The sequence below is a fragment of the Sus scrofa genome, chromosome 11, assembly GCF_000003025.6.
Source record: "Sus scrofa isolate TJ Tabasco breed Duroc chromosome 11, Sscrofa11.1, whole genome shotgun sequence".
NCBI classification, from domain to species: Eukaryota; Metazoa; Chordata; class Mammalia; order Artiodactyla; family Suidae; genus Sus; species Sus scrofa.
Window position 1 is genome coordinate 44,816,255 of NC_010453.5, and position 22,608 is coordinate 44,838,862.

General features: G+C 37.0%; 1 long non-coding RNA gene across 1 annotated transcript; it reads right to left on the minus strand.

Moving 5' to 3' along the window:
* On the minus strand, positions 4-22,608 carry LOC110255826. Its single transcript, XR_002336690.1, has 3 exons — positions 22,383-22,608; positions 21,502-21,784; positions 4-1,563 (listed from the first exon to the last, which is right to left on the minus strand). It is a non-coding gene; the product is annotated as an uncharacterized LOC110255826 (long non-coding RNA).

Sequence of the window (22,608 nt, forward strand, 5' to 3'; positions counted from 1 at the left end):
TATGGATTAAAGCCTTTTTAAAAAGACATCTCATATAAATAGAAACAAAACTCTTGCCATAAAGATTAATCAAAATAATTTGCATAAAGTACCTAGTAAATTGTAAGTACCCCAAAATACTATTTTCTCTCTCCAATGACAGAAACTTTCTCGATAGGGAATATTCATTTTCAATGGGTATAAACGAAGAATACATAAGGAAGCCAAATTAAAATTCAGACAAAATCTAAGATATAAATTTTGACTATTGCTATAAGAGGTGAAAGGATCAGAGCACATGTAAATGTGATGGCAGTATAAATCGCCAACAACTATAAAGGTAAAAAATTCTTAATTTGATAGATTTGAAAGAAAAAAAATATTGGCTGCAACTTCTTTCTTTCATCTTCAATTATTTACTTTCATAGATGTACCATTTGTAGATGCAACACAGTTAAGGGACAAAGAAAATTATTAAAAACCTTGATGGCCTTAGTATCTACACTTTACAATATTGCCTGATTTTTTGTGATCTTAGGTACCAAAAACATATATCAAAGGTGGAAACACAGCTGAGACAAAAAGACAATTGTTTGCTGTATTAACCTCAGAGAGCGATTGCAGCACAGCAACATCTGTAATAAAATGATGTCTGCCTGTTTTTTCACCAATGTCAAATCACCATAAAATACTGAGAAGGGAGGAATCAAATCTTGCAGTCCTCGAAATCTGATATGAGGTCTATAACCAACCCTGTGCAAGACAGGTAGCTTTTACAAGAGGACAAACACACTGTAAGGGAATGAATCAAAGCAAAGGATTAGATAATTGAGGAGGTGACAACACATCAGATAGCGGGTGGCAGAGTGAGGTATGGAACAGGAGTTGGCTGCCCAGTAACACACAAGAAGAGTTATGACATTTATGCATTTTCATTTCTACAGGTGGGAACCTCAAATCATTCCATGGGCTAGCCTCTGAGTACCTTTAATCCAAGCCTGCCAAGGCTCAGTTGATATACTCCTGTATCGTCAGAGATGGACCCAACATATTTTCAACAGTATTTCTTTGGTCCTAACAAGATACATTTTAAGTCTAAATAACCTGTAAATTCAAAGCTTATTTTCTACATTTAAGAAATATGCCCATACAGTTTCTATTGTACATGGCCATAGATTCAGGAAAGATTGTTTGACCACCTACTCTATGTCCAGTTTGTGCAAGACAATTTTCTCATAATTTCACATTCAAACCTAACAGCTATGCTCTGCTGGGTATGTGCTATTTTCCTCTTTTAATGGTTGACAAACTAAGAATGAGAGAGGTTATGACTTGCCTCAGATGATATATTTTAGAAGAATGCTTTTCCCCTCTGACAGGGTAGATCTGATTGCAGCTGCATTGTTGGAGGATGACAGGACTAGAACATGCTCGCCTTCTGTCTGAGCTTAGAGCCTCAAGCCTTAGGTGTTTCCTCTCTCTTTCCAGGTCTTTGAATAAGAATCTTGTATCCTGGAGTCCTCCATCAAGACTGTCATCTGCTGGCAACATTTTTTCCACTTTATTTCAGATAATGGATTTATCCTTTGTTAAAACAAATGATACAAATGAGCTTATTTACAAAACTGAAATAGATTCAAGGACATAGAAAACAAATTCATGGTTACCAAAGGGGAAAGATGAGGAGGAGTAAATCAGGAGTTGGGGATTAACAAATACACACTTACATATAAAATGCATAAACAACAAGTACCCACTGTATAGCACAGGGAACTACATTTGATATCTTGTAATAATCTACAATGGAGAAGAATCTGAAAAAGTATACATATACACACACACATACATATATATCACTTGGCTGTTCACCTGAAACTGACACAATTATACTTCAATTTAAAAAAAAAAAACAACATAGTTTGACTATTTTCCTGCTGTAATTCATTCACGAAATTTTATAAATTTTCAAGATTTTCTCTTCCTAGTCTTTAGCAAATGAAATGACAGCATATGGCTCAAAGGCCTAAGGATAAGCCATCAACAAAGGATAATTAGCCCTCAAAATAGATTCTGACCCCTCCTAACAGATCTCCATTCCAATTTTAAATTGTCCTCTTGACCTTAAAGACGGTACTCTGTGGGAGTGAGATACCTAAAACCACTGTTCTTCATAACTTAGTTATGAATTTCAAGTTTCTCACAAAATAACAGTAAATCCAGATCCAAAGACAGTTTGGGAAAGCTACAGGAAAAGTGTTGCCCTCTCATCTCAAGGACTTTTCAGTCCTCGAAGAACTTAATTGTTTAAAATCTAGGGTCTTGAACTTATAGGACTTTTTGAAATTAGCCAGATGGCTCCAAAAATCTGTGTTATAACCTTAGGAGACATCAAGGAAAGGTCAGACTTGGGGAACCCCTGGGTGTGATTTTGATAGAGATTTAATCTGTAAGACAAAATTGTCCAAATGTTTGATGGGAATCATGTTGACTTAGAAGCAAATACCGAAGTGGGTAAGATAAATTTAGCACCCATCCTAGCTTCAATTCGACCCATGATTCAACCTAAGACCTTGTACTCATAACTCTTTGGGTGCTTTGTTGCCTCACTTAAGTTATTTGGAGACCTCATCTTATGATTTGTCTTCAAAATAGCCCAATTAGACCTATCCACCTTGGCTTCAAAATGGAATTATCTAATATTAATTTCTCAATGCATTTCTTTCTGAAACCCAAGTAGGAGATGGCTGGAGTTATAATAATTCCACCAAGATCTTTAAGGAAATCTTAAAGATACCTCTGTAGGTATCTTTAGGATACCTCTGTTAGGAAAATACTCCTTCCAATAAAGAAAATTTCAGATTTTTATTTAGCAAGTGGACCATGACTAGAATTCCAAGGTTCCTCTGGGAAGAGGGGGAGGCACTATAATGAAAATGTGATAAATCAATAAAAAGCTCTAATCTTCCACCAAGTACTGAATGCAGGGTGGGTGGACAATAACCCAGAAAGGGGCCTGTTTTAAAGACAGGCAGTAATTGAGTGGCTCATTTTATGTTCCTCCAGGAACTAGGACAAGAGCTAACACACAGTAGAACCTTGATACATATTTAATAAATAGATAAATAAATGAATAACTTAGTGAATCTGATTCAGTCTCTTTGTTTTCCACATAAGACCCACAGAAGCTAAGGAATTTGTCCAGGACTAGTAGCAAACTGAAACTAAAACACAGACTCTTTAAATTTTCTCCTATGTCACATTGTGACTTTCCTTATTATTTGTTTTGGTTTCAATATTTAGAGAATTGAAGCTTGCATTCAGCATGATCTAAATCAATTGAAGTAAACTTACCTCAAAACACCATAGCCCAGAACTTTCCACACATGCCTAATTATAAAGATCACCTGGTATACTTATTAATAATAGAAGTTTTCGGGCCTCTAATTCAGTATCTCTCACCAGGAAAGTCTGGGAAACTTGGCCTAACCAGGCTGCTGGAGATGGAAGGGTTCTGCCTTTGCTCTCCACAAGGACACCTAGTTCCAACCAGAGAGGAAAGGGTGAGCAGACTCGTCTGCCCAGCTGGGAAGCAGTAATACAGGATGCTTTGTTTAGTAAGTCAGCTGGTAAGTCAAAGACATGAGGAGAGCAGTAAGGGAGGTGATTTTAAAGGCAAGCAAATACTTGGGAGAGATAGCGCTCAACTTTCATTCATTAAAGTCAGCTGCCCAAGAGGTCCTGCATATGCTTCCTTCCACGTCTTTAATAAATGACCTAAAGGTAGACTGATGTAAGGTTTTTCTTTTTCCAAAAATTAAATTTCAATTCCATTGCTAGGGTTAGTGATCAGCCAGCTCTATGATCTGTATCACTCACATGGGCACTTTCACCATAGCTTCCATCAACCAGAAAGGTGAAAATATAAATATTTGCTGAACGAATGACTGGAGAGTTTTCTCTTCAACCATTACTACCAGTAGATGAAAATTTGTCTTGATAGTCCTTTCTGGAACACTATTTCCTTTCAGAATTATGTATACTATAAACTACACTATTGTTGATATTAAATGAGAAAATAGAGGAAGTCAATGACAGATGGTAGGAGATAGAGGACTTAGCAAGTGCAAATGCTAAGAGCCTTAAGGAAAATGAAATGATGAGAAAAGGTAAACTCAGGCATTATAATGAAGTCTAGTCACTGTACCAGTGAAGAAGGAGGGTATTTAGATCTGTTTAAGAGGAGTTCATGGAGTTCCTGTCATGGCTCAGCAGTTATCCAACCCCATTAGCATCCATGAGGACATGGGTTTGATCCCTGGTCTCGCTCGATGTGTTAAGGATCTGGCATTGCCATGAGCTGTGGTATAGGTCACAGACTCAGCTCAGATCCAGCGTTGCTGTGGCTATGGTGTAGGCTGGCAGCCCCAGCTCCAGTTCAACCCCTAGCCTGGGAACCTCCATATGCCACAGGTGCAGCCCTAAAAAAAAGACCCCCCCCAAAAAAAAAGAGAAAAAGAGGAGTTCATGTCTTTTTGTTTGCAGTTTTCATGAACTGAGCTAATGTAATCTTGGCAAATTGTATGAACACCATATATAATTGGCACAATGCAAGTTTTACAAGGGGAAAGCCAATGGTTGCTTTACTGACTGTATTCCCAGAGCCTAGCACAGAGCCTGGCATGTGTAAGCAACAAATATTGGATGGATGGATGGATGGATGGATGGATGGATGGATGGATGGGTGGATGGATGGGTATTGTGGGTATATGAATGGGTGGACAAATGGGGAGGGACGGATATATGAGGGGAAGGCATAGACATACTTATAAATATCCTAAGCATTTTTCATCTTCAGGAGTCAAGCTGTCCTAAGTCTCTGAAACCATGGCGAGGTTTGGAAGATGGGATCTATAGGGTAGAAGTCAATAATCCTCTTTATAAAATCATCCAGGCAGTAAATGTTGATGGAAGAGCATTGTATTAATTTACTAGGGCAGCCATAGCAAAAGACCACAAACAGCATGGGGTAAACAACAGAAATTTATTATCTCACAATTCTGAAGACTAGAAGTCTGAGATCAAGATGTTGGCAGGGCTGGTGCCATCCAAAAGCTGTAAAAAAAAATACATTCTATCCCTCTCTCCTCTGGTGGCAATCTTTGGCATTCCTTAGCCTAAAAATGCATCAACCAAGTCTCTGCCTTAATGTTCATATAACATTTCCCGTGTGTGTGTGTGTGTGTGAGTGTGTGTGTGTGTGTGTGTGTGTGTGTCTGCACATCTCCACACTTCTGCTTTTTAAAAGACATCAGTCATATGGATTAGGGCCCACCCTAATGATCTCATTTTGTCTTGATTACCTCTGTAAAGACCCTATCAAAGGTGCTGGATGGTTAAGACTTCAACATATGAATATATGAATTTTGGGGGGAAGACAATTCAGCCATAACAGTTATGAAAAATAAGTGCTACCTAGAATGCTTATTATCTGCAACAAAATAAAATGAAATTATTATTTAAGCTTCTCATTGACATGGAGATGATATCCCACTAACAAAAACATAGTAAGTAAAAATTAGTACAAATTACCCAGTGTTACTTAACTTTCTAAAACATTATTGGTATTCTTTTAATTTAGTTGCTCTATACTAGTTTAGTGAGCCTATTCACTCACTAGACACACACTAGACACTAGTGTAAAAATATTTAAAAGAGACTTAATAGCTTTACTTAGACATTGGTGCCCTCTCATTCTCCTTTACATTTAATGGTTAAATTCCTCCCATGTAGTGTTTTTAATGAATGTAGCTACCACAGCTGGAAAATAAATATTATATATAGTATTGCATATGTTTTGGAAAGATGGTGATCTAAAATAAATTTAATATGGTTCTCTTTTTAATATGGAACCGCAAAACACCCAGGATTGCCAAAGCAATTCTAAGGAAAAAAAAAACAAGCAGGAAGCATAACTCTTTCAGACTTCAGGCAATATTACAAATACACAGTAATCAAGACAGTGTGAATGATAAAAACTCTTACCAAAGTGGGTATAGAGACAACATACCTTAACATAACAAAGCCATTTATGACAACCCCATAGCAGATATTATACCCAACGGAGAAAAGCTGAAAGCCTTCCCACTAAAATCTTAAAAGACAAGGATGCCCATTCTCACCACTGTTATTCAACATTGTATTGGAAGTACTAACCACAGAAATCAAACAAAAGAAATAAAAGATATCCAAATTGGAAGAGAAGAGGTAAAATTATCACTGTATGCAGATGACATGATACTATATATAGAAAACTCTAAGGACTCAACCCAAGAACTTCTCAACTTATCAACAAATTCAGCAAAGTAGCAAGATATAAGATTAACATTCAGAAATCAGTCACAGAAGTTCCCATTATGGCGCAGCGGAAACGAATCTGACTAAGAACCATGATGCTGCAGGTTCGATCCCTGGCCTCTATCAATGGGTTAAGGATCCAGCATTGCCATGAGCTGTGGTGTAGGTCACACACATGGCCTGGATCTGGCATTGATGTGGCTGTGGCGTATGCCAGCGGCTAAAGTGCAGATTTTACCCCTAACCTGGGAAACTCCATATGCTGCAGGTGCAGCCCTAAAAAGACAAAAAGAGAAAAAAAAAAAGGAAAAAAAAAAGAAATCAGTCACATTTCTGTATACCAACAATGAAATATTAGAAAATGAATCCAAAATTCAATACTTTTTAAAATTGCACCCAAAAAATCAAATATCTTGGAATAAGCCTGACCAAGGAGATGAAAGACTTATATGTGGAGAACTATAAAACATTAATCAAGGAAATTAAAGAGGATTCAAAGAAATGGAAAGATATTCCATGCTCCTGGGTTGGAAAAAATAATATTGTAAAAATAGCCATACTACCCAAAACAATCTACGGATCCAATGCAACCCTGATCAAATTACCCATGACATTTTTCACAGAACTACAATAAACAATTCAAAACTTTATATGGAACCACAAAGGACCCAGAATTGCCAAAGCAACCCTGAGGAATAAAAAGCAAGCAGGAGACATAACTCTCCCAGACTTCAAGCACTATTGCAAAGCCACAGTCATCAAGACAATGTGGTATTGGTACCAAAACAGACATACAGACCAATGGAACAGAATAGAGAATCCAGAAATAAACCCAGACAACTACGGTCAATTAATCTTTGACAAGGGAGGCAAGAATATAAAATGAGAAAAAGACAGTCTTTTCAGCAAGTGGTGCTAGCAAAACTAGAGAGCAGAATGCAAATCAATGAAACCCTCACACCATGCACAAAAATAAACTCAAAATGGCTTAAAGACTTAAATGTAAGACAAGACACCATCAAACTCCTAGAAGAGAATATAAGTAAAACATTCTTTGACATCAGCCTTACAACTGTTTTCTCAGGTTAACCTCCCAAGGCAATAGAAATAAAAGCAAAAATAAACCAGTGGGACATAATCAAACTGACAAGCTTTTGCACAGCAAAGGAAACCATAAAAAAAAAACCCAAAAAGACAACATTCAGAATGGGGGGAAAGAGTTGCAAATGATGCAACTGACAAGGGCTTAATCTCTAAAATATATAAACAACTTATACAACTCAACAGCAAAAAAGCCAACAACCCAATGGAAAAATGGGCAAAAGACCTGAACAGACATTTCACCAAAGATAAACATATGGCCAACAAGCACATGAAAAAATGCTCAACATCCCTGATTATTAGAGAAATGCAAATCAAAACTACTATAAGGGACCACTTCACACCAGTCACAATGGCCATCATTAATAAGTCCACAATAACAAATGCTGGAGGGGGTGCAGAGAAAAGGAAACCCTCCTGCACTGTCGGTGGGAATGTAAGCTGGTACAACCGCTATGGAAAACAGTAGGAGGTACCTCAGAATACTATATATAGGACTACCATATGACCCAGCAATCCCATTCTTGGGCATATATGCAGACAAAACTTTCCTTGAAAAAGACGCATGCACCCATAATGTTCATTGCAGCACTATTCACAATAGCCAAGACATGGAAACAACCTAAATGTCCATTAACAGATGAAAGGATTGAGAAGATGTGGTATATATACACAATGGAACACTACTCAGCCATAAAAAAAGAACAAAATAGGAGTTCCCGTCGTGGCGCAGTGGTTAACGAATCCAACTAGGAACCATGAGGTTGCGGGTTCGGTCCCTGCCCTTGCTCAGTGGGTTAACCACCCGGCGTTGCCGTGAGCTGTGGTGTAGGTTGCAGACGCAGCTCGGATCCCGCGTTGCTGTGGCTCTGGTGTAGGCGGGTGGCTATAGCTCCGATTGGACCCCTAGCCTGGGAACCTCCATATGCCGCGGGAGCGGCCCAAGAAAGAGCAAAAAGACAAAAAAAAAAAAAAAAAAAGAACAAAATAATGCCATTTACAGCAACCTGGATGGAGCTAGAGACTCTCATACTAAGTGAATTAAGTCGGAAAGAGCAAGACAAATACCATATGATATCACTTATACCTGGAATCTAATATATGGCACAAATGAACCTTTCCACAGAAAAGAAAAATCATGGACATGGAAAACAGACTTGGGGTTGCCAAGGGGGAGGGGGAGGGAGTGGGATGGATTGGGAATTTGAGGTTAATAGATACAAACTATTGCCTTTGGAATAGATAAGCAATGAGATCCTGCTGCATAGCACTGGGAACTATCTCTAGTCACTTATGATGGAGCATGATAATGTGAGAAAAAAGAATGTATATATGTATGTGTGACTGAGTCACCTTGCTATACAGCAGAAAATTGGCAGAATACTGTAAACCAGCTATAATGGGAAAAAAATAAAGATCCTTAAATAAAAAAATAAATAAATTTAAAATTCTGACCCTTTGAAGAGATAACGTCCTCCAAAATTTTACTTGCCCCAAAAAGCTTGTTTCCTGACAATGATGAATAACTGAAATCGTGCTATTTATACAAGTGAAGTAGTTGGGATATATACAAATGATAAAGTTCAGCTCATTTTATGTGAGAACAAGTACTTTTACAATGAAAGCAAAGGGATGTTAAAGAAATAGTCAACCAAAATTTTAAAAGCCTAGATATATTGTAGAAGTCACATCTATGGGGAGTCTGATAAACATTGAGAGGAAAAGATCAAATTCACTGTTGTAGTAACAGTCATGGTATTTGGCACTTTTGCTCTATGGATGAGGCATCAAACATATCCTCTGAGGACACTAGACTTGAAAAGGAGAAAATTAAGAGGGCTAAATGTTAAGTCAAACCTAGAGAACATTCATGGAAAATGTAGTTATCACATAGGCATAGATTCTAACTGGGAAAATAAACTAAGAGTGAAGATGTTCTGAAAAATAAAATTTGTTTCACTTATGAATAATTATCATTGATCCTGAAAGGAAGGAAAAAAATTTTAAATCAATAAGTCTTCGATATAAAATCAAGGCCCCATGTATATTTCAATAATGGTGCTCTAATGGAGGTCTACAAATGATCAGATAAAGAAATACACTAACAACAGTCTGTTTCCTAAATATCAGCCGTATTCAATTAGAAATACATGGGGGTTTTTTTTCTTCTTCTTCTTTTTATGGCTGCACCTGCAGCACATGGAAGTTCCTGGGCTAGAGGTCAAACAGGAGCTGCAGCGGCTGGTCTACGCCACAGCCACAGCAACATGGGATCTGAGCTGCATCTGCAACCTACATTGCAACTTGCAGCAACGCCGGATTCTTAACCCACTGAGCGAGGCCAGGGGATCAAACCCACGTCCTAAAAGAGACAACATCCGGTCCCTAACCCACTAAGCCAAAAACTCCAGAAATACGTAGTTTTTAAATCCCTCTCACAATTGCATCAAAATATGTGAAATATCTGAGGAGAAATTAAGTTCAAAATATACAGATCTACATGCAGAAAAAAGACAAAATATTTTTGGGCAAATAAAATAATTAAGCACAGCAAGTTATTGAGATGACTTAACACTGCATAAATGTTCATTCTTTTTTAATCTACAAAGTTAAGATTTTTCCACTGAAATCATCAATAGAATTTTTGACAAAATGAATCTAAAGTTCATCTGGAAGAATAATGTGCCCATATAACCAAGAACATTTTTAGAAAGAAAACTGCATGGGGATTTGCCCTGACAGATATTAAAAGTATTTTTGTAAAGCTGTTGTGAAGCTACAATAATTACATGAGTTCAGTGGACTACAATCACACACTCTGACACAACTTAACATATGGCTGGCCAAAAAAAGCTCATGTAAACTTAGACTGCATTTTCAAAATAAGGAGAACACTAACAAACTAGAGTTTATCTAAAGAAGGGAATGCCATAAATTGGACTGCTTCAATAGGAGAAATTTAACCTGTGGGGATTTCTGGTGTTTCTCCCCCTATGAAGACCCCATGAAAATCAAGTATGTATACAGGTGACTAAGACTCCAAGTCTTTTTTTTTTTTTTTAAGTTTTTCATCAAAGACCTCATATTTTATCAGAGTGTTTTAGGGGTCCTTTTGGTAAGTGGGAGGAGAAATGGGTGCATTCATGTTTATACATCATAAAGATCACTTAGCTGTAGTGTAATGGATTAGAAGGGGGGAGACAAGCAGCAGGAAGACCAACTTGATGGTTATTATAATAGTTCAAGCAAGAAGGCCAATGGAGCAGAGTAGCAGTGAAGGTGGACAGGGAAAAAAAGATTCAAGAATTGGGAGTTCCCGTTGTGGCTCAGCAGAAACACACCTGACTAGTATCCTTGAGGATGTGGGTTCGATCTGGGCCTCGCTCAGTGGATTAAGGATCTGGCGTTGCCACAAGCTGTGGTATAGGTCACAGACACAGCTCGGATCTGGCTTTGCTGGGCTGTGGCCTAGGCCAGCAGCTACAGCTCCAATTAGACCCCTAGCCTGGGAACTTCGTGTGCTGCAGGCAAGGCTCTAAAAAAGAAAAAAAAAAAAAGGAATCGAGAATTACATAGAAGGGAAAAATTATCTTGGTGATCAATGGCATATCAAAGTAAGTATGAATGAAAGTCCAAGATAAATCACTGGTACTCAATCTTAAGCAACTGGGTAATAGGAGTAAAGAAGGGTGGGTTTAGAGAGGAAGGCAATGAGTTCAATTGTTAGGTCTTTATTTTAGGGAAGAATCTGCATTTTTGCTTATTTTATGTATTTTTTACATATTTGGGTTCATGACATAATTTTATTTGTAAAAGGATTCAGTAGCTTTAAAAAAAAAAGGATTGCAAACTTCTGGATTTGAAAGAAAATCTTTCCATAGTTATGCCAATTCCTATTTTTAAAAGAGGAAGACTAGGTGCTTATAAAGTTACATAATTTCCATTCCTATATGCACCAAATCAGTGTCAAACATCAACATTTTAGCTCTATGACTTGTGATCCCAGCCATGTGCTCAGGTCAGTAGACCACAAGTGATACAAAACACCACAAACATTAAACTTCTGATCTGATAAGAACCTTATAGTTCTCCTAGTCCAGCCCTTTGATCGTACACAAGGGTCTGAGTCCCAGACATTTTCCCTGACTCGCACAGAGAGTATTGTAGTGGAGCCCAGATTAGAATCCAATAAAGTAAATCCTAACCAAGCCTGTGACCCACTGCAAAAAGACAAAAAAAAAGAAAAAGAAAAGAAATGAAATTGAACACACTCACATATACACACACATACTCCAGGAAGAAATAATACTAATTTTTTCACATAGTTGTGTTGCAAGATGGTGAAAAATAAAGAAAACATATAAGGTTTGTGTATCCTATTAAAATCAGAATTTGAAAAACTGCTTAGCTAATACATTTACCTTGACATCATAGATTACCTTTAATACTACCCTTGCTCTGGTATATTTGACCTCTATTCAAAGAAAATGAAACATAGCATAAGGATTGATTTTTAGATCTCTTTATTCAAAGTAAAGGATGAGCCAAAATCAGATTTCAGTATGTCTAATATTTATGCTTGCAAAGACAGTCTAACAAGTGTCAACACTGGCTGTCTATTAGCATTATGGAAGATCAGCAGGTATTGGGTGAAAAAGCCATCATCAATAAGAAAGTCCTCTATAGCCATAAATAGCTTCAGAATATCATTTTAAAAATATATACAGCTCCTTGTTTACACTGTGGTAATTTTTTAATAGGATTCCTGAAGTTCATTTTTCTAAAATGTAAAAAACCAATATTTTTCAATACCAGATTCCAGAGAACTTTTTTTCCAAATCAATAGTTGAAATAATTGGCCAATATGGTAAAAGAAGAAGTGGATGGAAACCAAGAGCCAGGATTCTTATTCTAGGAAACATGGCAGAGTGATTAAGGGCAAAGACTTGACCAGCCACCTGCATTCCAAAGCTGACTCCAATACTTACTAGCTATGTGACAGGAGCCCTGTCCCTCAACTTCATGATGTGTCCGTTTCCTCATCTATTAAATGGGAATGATAATAATTGCATCTACCCTATTGAGTTAGCATCAGGATTAAATATTGTAAAGCACATAAAACAGCAAAAACAACACATGGAACAAAGTAAATAGTGAATCAATTTTTGTCATTGAAACAAAATTAGGCAAGTCACTGTGTGAACTTAGACAAATCAGATTTGACTGTCTGATCCTTGATTACTTTCTCTGTAATATGAAGTAATTGCACAACCTTTGAACTCTGCTGTGTCACCCCTTCAAGGTATAATTCAAAAAGGAAACTATGTAATATAAAAAGAGAGGTAAAGCAGAAGGAAAAAAAGAGTAGGGTTGTTGCAAATTTAATATTTAGAAACTGCTAGTAGGATCATAGTGCTTTTTGGTTTTTGGTTTGTTTGTTTTTGGTCACGCCTGCAGCATGCGGAAGTTCCCCGGCCAGAGATCAAACCCAAGCCACAGCAGTGACTGGAGCCACAGCAATGAAACACTGGATCTTTAAATGCTAGGCCACTGGCCACCAGGGAATTCCATGGTCATAGTATTTTGTAATTTGAACTTTCTAGGCAGATTGACCTTGGTCAAATTCCAGCTTCTCCCAAGGCTGTACGATGACTGACAAATTCCTTGCCAAGTCTGAGCCTAACAATCCCCATCTGGATTACAGTTTAGTAGCAATCCCTACTTCAGAAATAGTCAGTAATGAGATTATGCATGTAAAGCATAAGGTTGGCACATAGTAAAAGTATAATAACCAGTGTTCTGGTCAAGATAAGAATGATGATCACTCTATCAATAGGGAAATTTAGTAATTTTATAACTGACTCTCCTATCAATTCACAAAGTCATTATAAACTACACAAATTATATGAAATACATGGCACAAGGCCTAGCTCAACTTAATTCCTTCTTTTAGTTTTCAGGGACAGCACTCAAATATATGAAATACATGAACTATGCTAAATATATGAAATATATGAAAGTAGAAAAATAATTTGCCATCACAGCTTGCCTCTTTTATTTAAAAGGTTTTATTTAAATATTCACAACTTTAAAGTTTCACATGGAATTTTTAAAATAACCACTGCAGAATCTAATGATTTAGTTTTACATTTGAGGGAAGCAGAGTGTTATTAATATATTGCTCCAGGACAGACAAGTGATTGCACAACAATAGAAATCTAGTCCAAGTCAGCCTGTCCTTCAGATGTGAAAAGGTTTCTGCAGGTGTCATTGCCAGTGTGATTGGTACAGCTTGAATAAACAGAATTACTAACAGTTTTGCAGGCTGAATAGATTTTGGTAGACCAAATACAATTTTAAGCTATTTTCAAGGCTACCCATAAACACTGTATCAAATCCGTAAGGATGTCTTTGAAAGGGAAAAAAAATGATGCTAAGCCCTAATTTTGTGTGTTTCTTTTTAATCCCTATAAAAATTTCTAGTGTTTTCTATTTGTATTTTACTACATCGCTGTTTTGGTAAAAACATGGTAAATGCCACTGGAAAATAATGTACAAAAGAAGGTAAAAATCATCCAAAAAACCCACTCAGAAAAAAAGATCTTTGTTAATACTTTGGGAAATAATCATGTTAGATCTCTCTCCAAACATATATACACATATGAATTATGTGTATGTGATATTTCATTAATTATATCATGCCAATGGTATTCCTTAATATGTTTTCTTTAACCGTATGCTGTGGCCGTCCTACTTATCTCAGTAAATGTGGATCTATATCACCACGTTCTTTACCATATTGTATTCATTAGAACATGTAAGCAAAATTTACTTAGTCTATCATTGATGAACACTTCAAATATTCTTTCGTAAGCATTTTATGAAATGTGACTAACTTCTCCCTCTGGTCATCCTTGTAACCAAATAAAAAATATTTTTTTAAAAAGTTTGTCAAAAATGAGATCCCACTCACAGGTATTTAAACATCTACCATGTTATATATTAACACAGTATATTTTAAAAGCATGTTTTTATTCCTAAAAGTATAGAAAGAAATACGTAGTTCCTGTAACAAGAAAATTATAAAATTGCACTAAAAGGTAAAAATAAGACTTGAATAAAGGAAAAGATAAACCTTGTCTTAGATATGAAGATTCAATATTGTAATAAGGCTAGTTCTCCCTAAATGATTGCAAAAATTTCATGGCAATCCATTTCAAAATCCCAGAGGATTTTTTTTAATGATTCTGAATGCGATCTAAATAAGTATGCAAGAATATTAAGAATATTTAGAACAATTTGAAAAGAAGGAGGAGGATCAGAAGGACAAGGAGGAGAAAGAAAGTGCAGTAAAAGATGGGAATGTATTATATAGCTATCATGATTAAAACAATGTGGTACCAGCACAGGAATATATAAGGAGATCAATGGAACAGAATACACATTCCAGGAAGTACATAGTGCTTTGTCATAAGATAAATGTGTCATTTCAAATCAAATCTGAACTGTTCAATAAATACAACTAGGGCAAACTCTTACTGTTTGTGAAAATAATAATAATCACAATAAATCTAGATAATGACTTCAGTCTTTATAACAAATTCCAGATAAATCAAACTTTCTAGTTTCTAAGATAAGTCTATAAGCTATTAGAAGAAAACTATGATGGGCTGTAATTTTAAAACGGGGCCTATTTTTTTGTTTGTTTGTGGAGTTTGTTTTTTTAATTATGTATAATGATTTTTTTTTCCATTATAGCTGGTTTCCAGTGTTCTGTCCATTTTCTACTGCACAGCATGGTGACCCAGTTACACATACATGTATACATTCTTTTTTCTCATATTATCATGCTCCATCATAAGTGACTACACATCACAACGAATGGAAATCATAAAGGGGATAGATGTATATATCAGTTTGTCCATGTAAAATTTGAGTTTTCTGTATGGTTTTCTAAAGACATAGCATACATAACATTGAAAGTCAAACCACAAACTGATATTTTTATAGCATATTTTTTATTTAAAAGAAAGCTTTTACTTAATACTATTGCCTAAACAGTTGTTTATAATGCCTTAGAAATCCTAATACAGGATGGATCCTTAACTTTCACATGAACCAAATACTTGATATTTAAAAAAAAAAAACAAATGTTCAGTTCCCTCAGTTCTTCCAAATAAGCATTCATCTATAACCTGCTGATAATGCTTTTTGTTTTAACAATTATATAGCACTGTAAACTTACTTGATCACAGAGTACTCCACTATAGTCTTATTTTATCATGCCAATAAATCACACCTTTTTTACTGACATTTTAAACAGTTATCTTTTCAGTCTCTAAAGAAATGTTTGGAAGGAGTTTCTTTTCTCCTATCAGAGATAAGCTTCCTTAAGTACAAGGGCCCCTATCACTTGTGATAAACTAACTGATAAACTATTGCAACACAAGGGAGTTCCTTCCTATCATGGCGCAGCAGAAAAAAAAACCCAGCTAGTATCCCTGAGGACTCGGGTTCGATCCCTGGCCTTGCTCAATGAGTTAAAGAATCTGGCATGCCATGAACTATGGTGTAGGTCACAGATGCAGCTGGGATCTGGCGTGGCTGTAGCTGTGGCCGGCAGCTATACCTCCATATGCCTCGGGCGTAGCCCTAAAAAGATTAAAAAAAAAAAAAAAAAAAAGCAACAAAAAACACTTCGTGGATCACCTCTGCTCTAACATGGGACGCACAATAGAATCATCATTCTTTAGCCTAAAATTTGTCTATTTGTCCCCCTCTTGCTCTCTAAAAGACAGGATATCTATAACTTAGATAAATATCTATCCTCCAAATTTTGAAGATTAAATAAGTTAAAACCTGTAAAGCTTTTAAAGCAGTTTCTTAGCACACTGTAAGTGTTCAAAAAATGTGAGCTGTAATATCATTATTAGTTAGAGTTATTTGGTCCAAATTAAGGCAGGAATACCTTAGAAGAGGAGACTCTCACTGATGTGTCCTATTAAATAAACAGCATATATATATACATATGATATTGAAACTGTGAGGAAACACATAATGGCTTTGAGCCATACGTTTCAGGCGATGATGAATGGTGTCATACTGCTAGAGTCATGGCACTGAGCAAAGGAGAGGTAGAGGAAGGACAGGGGAATTGGCCCATTGGTGAACTTACCAAAGTGAATTTCAAATGTTCCTTTCACGCCAAGTGCATTGCTGGTCAGGGCAGACGGAGAATGCGAGGAAGAGAACAAAGACATTCAAGTTGCAAAAACAGCATGGCAGCATCACGCCAACAGCCCAGTAACTGTTAGGTCAGGCAGCTGGGACTTTGAGAGCAAGTGCAAAAGTTGCTACTTAGAAGATACTTCCTGCAAGTGGAACAGGAGTTCATGACCTGGGGCAGAGGGTCTGAGGCGACAGCCAAGTTGGGCTCACTGAAGGGATTCCTGGCTGGACCAGGGCAGAGATTAATCCCCTTGCCATGCCAGTGGAGAGTTAAGGTTCTTATCTGTTCTTGATAGCAGAAGGACTGGAAATTGATCAAGGACTGGAAATTAAGAACTCATTGTATTCCCTTTAGTGTACATTGTACATGCAGCAAAACATGTGCTATTTTTCAAAATACAGTTTTAGCCAGTCTCAACAAATCCTACGATCTTTTTCAAAAATCTTTCAATTTCATTTAAAATGTAACTTCAAAAATTAGAAGACAAATGAAGATTAAAATTCTGGAACCCTGAATGGACCAAACCAGAATAAAGACATATTCCCAGAAGGTATGTAGACAAACTTTTGGTAAACTGGGTATACTACACACTAAATAAGGATTTAGGAGGGTATGATATCTGAAAATTCCCGGTGATTTACCATATTTGCCTGTTTTGGGTCAAATAACATTTGCTTCAAGTGAGGCTTCCATGTCACAGAAAAAGGAAGTTTCTGGCCACAATATTTAATGAGTACCTAATGAAGAGCGTCAACATGATAAGTGATGCAGGTCTGGGCCCCAGTGTTTGTATCCGGATGTGGGTAAACAGTTTCTAGTGAGTCTTGGCTGTGCGACAGCTCTCAGCTGAGGAACGGTGCTGAGGCTCCTTGGCAAGGCTACACTAGTAAACATTCAAAGCAATTGGAGAAAACCAATCACACCAAGGAAACTACCGAAGAGAAAATATGGGAGTCGATATGGTGACATATTCACATGTAGCTGCTTCCTGTTGAGCCTAAGTTAGTACTCCAGTCACCTGAAAGAGGTCATCAACTCTTTTCACATTTAACCGAAGTACCAGCTCTTCCAAGAATATCTTTAAGAATATTGTTCACCCAGGTAGAGTCGCTATAGCTGCCAAAAGCCAAATATTCATTTGATGCAACTAAAAATCCTTGATGAAGTGCAATTACCAAATTGACTTGCCCCTGGGGAGCAGCCTGCCTTATGCCAAGCCACTGAGGGAATAACACCACTCTATATTTGGGACTGTCTGGGATTTTTCCGCCACTCCTAAGCAGCTCTTTTAAAAATGAAAACCCGGTGACCGAACTTCCTGTACTCTGTTACACACAAATCAAGTAGAAGACCGTAGATGACCTTAGATTAGCCAGTTCACCTTTATGGACTTTATTTTCTTCACCTACAAAATAAGGGGATTAGCTGAGTGCTTCCTATGTGTTTTTTCAGTTCTAAAATGATACGGTTTGAGGCTGCGTATTTATAGAGCATATTCCTCCTGCAGATTTCAAAATCTCTCAAGAGACTCTCATTAGTATTCTCAATATTGCTGTGAGGCAGGCAGGTGGCAAGGTTTATTATCCCCATTCTTATAAAAAAGAGAGACAATGAGACACTTTGCTGACACAGCACTCTTGACCAAGTGAAGACTAGAAGTTAGGTGTCCTGATACTAATCAAGAACTCTGTTAAACCACCTTGCTCCTAAACTAACTGGAAGGTCTCTGATGAATAATATATTCTGTGCTCATGCAGAGGGCAGAAATGGAGTTTGATCATCTTGCAGGGGTGTAATAGTTTCAAACAATGATTTCCAAATTGTAGCCTATACCATAATTCCAGGTGGTTTTTCTCAGTTCTCCTTGACATAGCCCTGTGCATACTTTCTCTTTTTGGATATGAATATCAAAATGTGGATCTTCTAAAGCAGAAGCAGAAGAGTGTTAAAGAATGTGGACAGGAAAAGGGAAAAGACAGACTTAGGAAGAAATCATTAAATTTGCATGGAAACTTTTTCAGATAATAAATGATATAATCTATATGAGTATATAGAAGCTATAGCTACATTCAATTATACACATCAGTGAAAGAAAATCAGCATCCAAGGTATAATCCAAACACCTTTCAGTAATAGCATGTGTTTCTCAAAAATTATAAAGGACCTAATATTTTACCCTATTTGCAAGCTATCAAGTTGACCTGCCATAGAGTCACAGATAGTGGCAGAAGACACAATACTCCTAACTCGGAAAATTTTAAAAAGGATGGTAGTAGCAGTAGCTAGATTATCATTATTTTGCTTTGATTTTTGCCCCACTTCTCACAGGGCAATGCAAAGAGGGCCAGGTGATACCTGCACATGCAGGAGGTTGCCATAGAGAGAAACCCTGAACTTGGGTTTCCTGAATTGTTTATAACAGACAGTAAGCGTGTCTGCCCTTTGCTCCAGAGGGAGACACTATCTCTATCTTCCAAGGCCATTCACTATATAAACATGCCTGGAAAGAGATTCCAGAAGAGATACAGTGGGTGCCTCCACCTGCAAACAGCACAGAAACACAACAGACCCGTGGAGAAGATCTCCCAACAATATTTTCTGGTTTTATCTGATTCTCTGTGTATCTGGTATTCTGAGACTTCTTAAATGCTCAGAGCAAATAACGTAGCAATACAGATGAAGCACAGGACATTCTCCCCTGCCTGAACTCCTACTGGTCTCCTTATTTGTGTCTCCATCCTTAGTGGTTCAACAAATTTAAAGCAGAAAAATAACTTCTTTGGCTGACACTTCCTGCCTTACCTTCATTCCCTTCCACTTACAAAAGTGGGCCGAAGGGCTCCCACAAGTGAGCCAATACATGTACAACTGCCCTGAAATGTGTACAATCCCACATGAACCTAAGGCTGGAATTCCAAATCCCTTATCTTAGTTCCAGGTACCTTGTGAAGTCCAACATTGCCCTTTCTCATTTCATCATCATTTGAAACCCCTTTGTTTCTCTTTAGCTCTCAACCTCAAGTCCTGGTTAAAGACCTATCATGGCCAGATACCAAGAAAACAGAAAATCTCTGAGAGCCCCCCGTCACAGAAGTAGGCTCACTCTATACATATGCTATTGGGTAAAACTGTGGTCAGTATTTCCCAAAAGTTCCTGGCACAGCTGAGAAGGCACCTCAGTGGGGGACGAATGAGCAAGACGGTGGTTGTCAGATCCCAGAAGTGCTACTCACTAGCCATGGAACCTCACTTTAATAACCTGGTGATTAAAGCTGCCTGTGTCTCAGCTTTCCATGTGTAAGATGAGGCTGATAACACTTCTCTCTCAGAGTCTGGGGGAAGATTAAATTAATTCATTTATTTAAAGTACTTAATACACTGCCTAATGCATAGACATTTGATAAAGTTTTGCTAATGAATGAATTTTCCTAGCTAACATGGGGACCATCTCACCAAATTGTCAATGTGAACAGCATCATTGCTAAAACACTGACATTAAGGGAAATGTGTAGATAATGAAAGCACATGTTCTTTTGGAAACTCCATATCCTTCCTAGTCATCATTATAAACTGGAGTGCTGAGGGAAGTGGGGGACAATGCAATGTGCATCTACTCACACATTAAAAAAGAACTTATTTCAGAAATTTTGCAGTATTTGATATATCTCACTGACTGTAAAATAAGTATTTTCTGCTGTGCTCAAGATTTAACATCAAACTGCTAATTTTGTTTTTGCTCTTTTTTTTTTTTTTGGTCTTTATTTTTAGGGACACACTTGGGGCACATGGAGGTCCTCAGGCTAGGGGTCCAGTTGGAGCTGTAGCCACCAACTTATGCCACAGCCATGGCAATGCCAGATCTGAGCTGCGTCTTCGACCTACACCACCGCTCACAGCAATACCAGATCCTTAACCCACTGAGCAAGGCCAGGGATTGAACCCGCATCCTCATGGTTCCTAACTGGGTTCGTTAATCACTGAGCCATGACAGGAACCCCCTAATTTTGTTTTTTAAAAGATTATGGATGGAATTACATTTAGTGAGCTACAACCTTCCTCTGTATTTGATTTCATATAAATATAAGTTGTTATTTTAAGTGGAAATGTGAAGGTCTTAAAAATGGTACAATGAAGAATTTTTTTCCATACAAACAAATTAGAACAAAAAGTAAATAACTGGCAATGACATTTTTAACATGACATTTTAGAACAGTTAAAGGGACCACAAGAACAGTAAGTGCATCTTGCATGCAACTGTCTTTGAAGTTCTAATCTCAGTTCATGCCACTAAATCATCAAGGAAGGTTATTTTTAACTTGTTATATAAAGACCTGAGAAAAAAAATCAAGGCGCTCTCTCTGAATATGAAAGGTCAAACAGAAAGGGGTTTTTCTTCGTTCTTAGTGCACTAAGGTGATATATCTTTGGATCAGAGGCAATTAATTTACCCCCAAATTTTCCAAAATAGCAGGAAAAGATTTATGGAATAGGAGTGATATCTTCGCCTAAACATTGTCTTTGAGATACTTGGTAAGTGGGATATTTGTGTGTGGCTAAACCACAGTGCAGATTTAACCAATTAGCAAAATATCTCCCTTGAAACCAGATGTGAATCAGATTACGAATGGGGCCCCTCTGGGAAGAACACCATTATTCCTGGAGTTCACTCCAGAGAAGAGCTTTGACACCAATGAAGAAAAGACCCTTCCAACCTAGTGAAAGCCAATCCACTTGCTCCTTAGGAAGAAGTCTTTTCCTCTCTCTTTTCCCTTCTTTTTTCTCTTGTCTCTCATTTTCCTCCTGTCTCCTCTCTCAAGTGTAGACAGCTATATTCTTACCTTTCTTCATCTAGTCTTTTTCCCAAAAATTCAAATTTCCATGGTTTCCTTCCTTCCTTCACCTGAAATAAATGATAATATGTATAGTGTGTAATGTTTCTTTGTCAAATTATTGAGTAACATTTTGACTCGTAAATACCCCCCTTACTTGGGTCCGCGTGAAAACTATTCATCCAGCAGCTTTCACCAAGACTGAATTCGCTCTGTAATATACTGTCCATTTTCCTTTATTCATGTCTTGAAATTTTTATTTTGAAAATGGGAAACATAAATGGTGCCATCTCTGCAGTTGGGGAGAAAACAGAGAGATCCAAATTTCTCTCACTCTTTAATGTGGGTGAGCCATGATCTACTTGTTAAAATTCTTGGATTGCTAATAAAAGTCATAATATACCAAATGGTGGTAATTTGGATGAAACAAGCATATCAATCATTGAAGAATGGGCTCATGGCTCTTTATCTGGGCAGAATCATTAAGTAGAATTTATGATATATAATGTATACTATTAAGCAGCTTCCATTAAACTTGCCTGCCAAACTCATTCTATGTAGAGGGATGATTCTAAAAACAAGACATATGCAAGAGCGCCACCTATAGTAAAACTTCCACATTTATTTTGCAATGCTAAACGCCCAGAAAATGAGGTTTTAAAGCAGAAAATTTAAAGAAGGAAAACAAACAAAAAAAAGGAAATGAGATATTTAGTTTTATTTATAAGTCCAAACCACATCAATAAAAGGAAACTATAAAAATTTTTTGAATAAAAAATATAGTCTAAGACACAACTTTTTCTATTTAGGAAAAAACTCTGATTTGGCAGATAAGTTAAAATCACAAGAATAATTTTTCTTCTAATTTAAAGTTCAAACACAAGCATTACCTTTTTGCTATTCTTTAAGCATTCCTCTATTTTGCTTTTTGCTAACTGTACTTGCAGCAATCTGCTTTTCTGAAACCTGAAAACAATAACCATTTAGAGTACAAATAAATAAACTTCTTTCTGATGTTTCATTTTTTTAGCAGACACACTGCCCGAATACTCTACTTCAGCATAAACATAAGATAAATGAAGAATGCTAAGGAAATAGTGACTAGTACTACTTCTG